Source organism: Schistocerca americana, chromosome 3 (assembly GCF_021461395.2).
Source record: "Schistocerca americana isolate TAMUIC-IGC-003095 chromosome 3, iqSchAmer2.1, whole genome shotgun sequence".
Classification (NCBI taxonomy): Eukaryota; Metazoa; Arthropoda; class Insecta; order Orthoptera; family Acrididae; genus Schistocerca; species Schistocerca americana.
Window position 1 is genome coordinate 283,081,781 of NC_060121.1, and position 5,503 is coordinate 283,087,283.

The following is a 5,503-nucleotide window of genomic DNA, read 5'->3' on the forward strand; positions in this document are numbered from 1 at the left end:
CTGTGTGCAATGGCACTCATCAAAACATGGCTTTTTCAAATGGTTCAAAGGGCTCTAAGCACTATGGATGGGACTTAATATCTGAGGTCATCAATCCCTTACACTTAGAACTACTTAAACCTAACTAACCTAAGGACATCACACACATCCAAGCCCGAGGCAGGATTCGAACCTGCGACCGTAGCAGCAGCGCGGTTCCGGACTGAAGTTCCTAGAAGAGCTCAGTCACAGCGGCCGGCCATTGTTTCTTATGGGCTAGTGCTCTAAGCTACGTTTTCTCTTCTTTATATGTGTTTCTTCGCTGTTTTTTCCTTATTTGTTCTGTGCGGATGTCACATGACATCTCTTAAATTCCATCAATGAGAATTTCACTTTTTCTGTTTTACTGCGGAGGGTGGCCAGCCACCAACCGAACACGGTAAGCTGCCATGCCAAACCGACAGAGCTATCGAAGCCTCACAGCTCTACTTTCACCTAAACCTGTCTCCTTACAGAACTTCTTGCATGTCTTGCGCGACTAGCGCTTTTGGAAGAAAGGATGCCTTAGTAACCACCTAGGGAATTGTTTCTTGAATGAATTTCCAGTCTGCAGGGGAGTGTGCACTGATATATTAAATTATGTGCCAGATTGGGCCACAGGAAAGGTAATGTTCCTAGGTTCGATTCCCGGACCACCACACAGTTTTAATTTCCCAGGCTGCTTAAAATCGGTGCGCACTCAGCTACAGCATGAATGTTAATTCTGGAAGGGTTTGGTTGTTAGAGACAGATTCAGTAAAACTTTTCTGTATGTTCGATTGCTCACATTTCAGCTATCGCATTGAGGAACCATCATCGGGGTGACACATTCTGTTAAAGGTGCCTATAACATTATCCAATACGTTGTTATTTAATGTAAATTGTGAGGTGGTCACATAAGAACGAAGGACAGTCAGAAAGTAATGCTTCAATTTTTTTTAGTTTTAGTATACAAAATAGTAAACATATAATACGTATTCATGTACAATGTGGGCTAATAGCTACAATATTCACAATGAATATGTTACTTTTCAATATAATTACGTAAAAGTCTAGGTCCTGCTTCCTCAGCCACTGGCACACACAATTGTTCAAGGTCCGCCATCTTTGAAGTGATACTCCCGGTAAGCTTCTTTGAGTGAGCCGAACAGACTGAAGTCTCACTGTGCGACAGACTGGATACAATTTGTTTCCTTCCTTTTTTATTGTGATCGTTCCCAGGAGTCATCGTGTGCGATTTGGCCCACACACTGAATGTCGTGTAAAGTCACAGAGCTGCTGGCCTGGCTACTCTGCACTGCATAAACCAAATGTGTTTGCACTTCAACTTCTCTGCAGTGACGAACCCAGCTTCCAATGTTGCTGACGTCCACAGTAGCACCTCCATACACCTTCATAAGCCTTTCATGGATGAGATTGTGTCTATCACCTTCTGCAGTACGGAACTACTCAGTCATAGCATGCTTCTTATACACATATCAATGTCGACCGTTTTCTAAACTTATGTAGTGCTGTCATCTGTTGTTGAACGCTGTTACTGGAGTAGGCAGTATAAAACGATTTGCGAAAGTATGCCGAGCTCAATGTTACCACATTGTTAAGTAAATGACGGGGAAAACGCGGTAGCGTTCTCGCTTCCCACGCTCGGGTTCCCGGGTTCGATTCCCGGCGGGGTCAGGGATTTTCTCTGCCTCGTGATGACTGGGTGTTGTGTGCTGTCCTTAAGTTAGTTAGGTTTAAGTAGTTCTAAGTTCTACGGGACTGATGACCATACATATTAAGTCCCATAGTGCTCAGAGCCATTTGAACCATTTTTGAACGGGGAAAACGATACACTGTTCGAAAATTAGAGGAACACGCTTATCAGCATTCGGTATGTTAAATATGTTTTGATACAGGAGGTACCTGTTGTCTTATTACAGAGCTTGAGACCTCCACTGTCAATATAAGCAATAACTAAAGTCAAGTCATTCGCCATACATAGGCTGTGTTATGTCTTACAGCATCAGGTGACACATCGGAAGGAAGTGTACCGGTGTCCCAATGTTCTTAGTGAGGTACAAAGACAGCAGGTGTCATTTGTGCACGTTGTATTAAAATAAGCACATACGATGTGCCATCTTAATGCAGTGCTAGTAGCAACGGCAGTCTGTTTCATCCAAGAAAGATGGACCTGCCACCCTGTTGCTACAGATGACTGTGACTCTCCATTTGCCATCCATGGGTTGTGGACACACGACAAGGAGACAAGTCAGTACATGAGGTGCATTGGGCAAGGTTTCCGACGCGTTAGAAATGCACGTGAAGACCAATATCTGGCCATTTCCGCGTCGCGGCGTCATTCAGCTACCAACAGAGCAATGCAACACGATCGCTGAAGGATCAGTGGAGCTGCTGTTTCCGATCAGACAGTAAGGACAGATACGATGAAACACCTACTGCCCAGAAATAAAATTCGAGTACCCAGCTCTCGTAGCTCGCCTTCCGTTCTGCAGTTTCCATGTCAGTTGGCAACTTCGTCACTAGCGAAACGTGTTAGTCGCAGATGAATCCGCCGGCCGCGGTGGCCGAACGGTTCTAGAAGCTAGAGTCTGGAACTGCGCGACCGCTACTGTCGCAGGTTCGAGTCCTGCCTCGGGCATGGATGCGTGTCATGTCCTTAGGTTAGTTAGGTTTAAGTAGTTTTAAGTTCTAGGGGACTGCTGATGTCAGAAGTTAAGTCCCATAGTGCTCAGAGCCATTTGAACAATTTTGAGCAGATGAATCCACATTTCCTCTAACGCAAGTTTATGGACGTGTTCATGGGTGGAGACGTCGTGGTGACTGGTAGTTACCAGATTTTATTTAGGATGTCGACAAATTTCCATGGTTCTGTGATGATGTGGGGAAGCGTCGGTGTTGACAGCCGTACAGATCTTGTACTTGTCATGATCGTCTTACTGCTAGGCAGCGCATCGAACAGATCCTGTTGGATCATGTGGTAGCTGCTGCATATGGTGGCGGTTCGGAATTCCTTCACATGCAGGATAACGCCGGGCCCCATATGACAGGCGTCACCAGGGATGTCTTACGAAATCTGGACTTTGAAATAATGGAATGGCAGCGGTGAGTCCCGACCAAAACCTCATCGACTGTATTGCTTGACAGACGTATTCGTGCTGTTAAACCAGAGACTCTCCAAGAACCCTAATTGAAGAATGGGTGACCAATGGAGTTTGCCATTCAGGTGTCAGGCGGTGATAAATGCTCACGGAGGGCATACACATTACTGAAGCTCCCGGAGTCCAAAGAAAAGCACCCGCAATGGCGGTATGAATAATTATTTCCACTTTGTTTTCGACACCTGTCGAACATTTCAGTTATTGGTATTTAAATGAACGAGGATGTGATGAGGTTGTGTTGTGTACCTAAATTGTGAAAGACAAAGGTATAATTCGGTAAAATACTCAGTTTCACAAGCTGTGACATCGTCACGAAAAAACAGTGACCGTATATGTAATAAGTTTCCTTTAATTTACGTCTATGGTCACAAACATTTTGTTAACAGATTACCGGTTTCGGTCTTTAATGACCATCATCAGATCAGCAGCAAAAGTGGGAAAAAACATAAATAAACTTCCAAACTGTATACAGCTTAAGAATAATACACAGACCATAATGAAAAGTAGTACTGACAAAATTTACATTTCTGCGCTTTAAATATGAAGAGGCATACCTGTTCCATATAAATGCTACAGTAGGCTAAAGAAACGTTTAACAAACAGCAGGCACACGCACACCCACACACAAAAGAGAACCAGCAAAGATTGAATGAAAACCATTCCTATGAAATTTAACGGCAAAATGTCCCTGCAAATAGAAAAATGTTTTAAAAAGTCTGATGCCAGATGTGGCCTTCAGGTTAATGACACCCTAAAACACAGCCACGAAACAAACCGGCTTCGGGACAGCATTTATCTGATACTGGTCACTCCATAGGGAACATTGAAAACCGTATGCGTTTACTTCACAGATTGGAAAAAAAGCCGTGCTCTATATTTACTAAAAGAGCTTAAAATCTATAAAGCAAGATCAGAAAACCAACTCAATTGCTTACCTGGCAAAATGACTTTGTACCCACCGCCTATATTGCTTAATTTGACAATGTTGTACTGTAATCACTGCACGCCTGTGTTATATATAGTGTGTTGATAAGTTCACCTAGTATTGAGTGCATCTCATATTTATTTCGTTTTCATACGTTTTACGCATGACTCTAGTATGTTCTTGTTCTTTCTCTATTCATTTCATCGACTGCATTAATCAGATAATGTGGATCATCCAATGTTAGGGAATTGTATCATTCTTTTCCTGCAACGGAGTGCCGCAGGGTACGAGGGGCCCTCTGCCGGTCACGTTCCTCCAACCACTTCCCGCCTGTGCGAAATTCTGGCGTTAGCGCCAACAGAGGGCGCTGATTGTGTGCAGGACTACGTTTTCTTTCATTTGTGGCTCCTTTAGCGATTTGTTTTGTGGTTGTTTAATATTACCCGGTTCACTATCAATGGTGTTTAATATTCATATCGTTATATAGAATATTGGTACTAGAGCACATGTTAACCACTGTTTCTTAACTCTTCTCTTTTTAACAATATTACTTTTGTCGTGTTCTTCTTTTTATTGCTTTTTATTACTGTAATGCCTTTTATACGTTATAACCACATTACAGACTTCAAGTATTGTATCCCCCTTTATTTTCGCTATTTCAATTAATTTTTGAAAACTAATGTATGCCGACATTAGCGACATCTGGTGAACTTAAAACACAAACATCTTGTGGATACCCGACGGCAGCTTCTTTTAAACAGTAGTACTACTGACGACATGACTCGTGCAAGTGATGTTATTTATATGTATTTGACGATGCTGGTGCTGATTCTGCATTTAACATTTGACGATGCCACTATGGCTGCAGTACATTAGCACTTTGTTTTTATGAAACATGTATGCCTCTTCACATGTAAAGCGCACAAATGTAAATTTTGACAGTGCTACTTTTCATTATGGTCTGTGTATTGTTCTTAAGCTGTATACAGTTTGCGAGTGTATTTATGTTTTTTCCTATCTTTGCTGCTGATCTGATGATGGTCATTAAAGACCGAAACCGGTAATCTGTTAACAAAAAGTTTGTGACCATAGACGTAAATTAAAGGAAACTTATAAAATAGTTCTCAGTTATTGTTGAACGGAGTATGGCAACGCCCAAAGTTGTGTTCCTCTCATTCTTTTGAGGATTGATGTACGCGTTACTTTCTGACTGACCTCGGACGGATTTTAACCGAATCCGATAGAGCCGTCAACGCAGGGAATGATTCCGGCAGTTGGTGGTGGAGTGGCGGAGCCACACACACGGCGGCGCGGCTCAGCTGTGCCGTAGCGGATCGCAGAGGCAGCAGCTGGCGGCGACAAATCGCGAGCAAGTGTCCGCCGCTTTGGCACGCCTTCC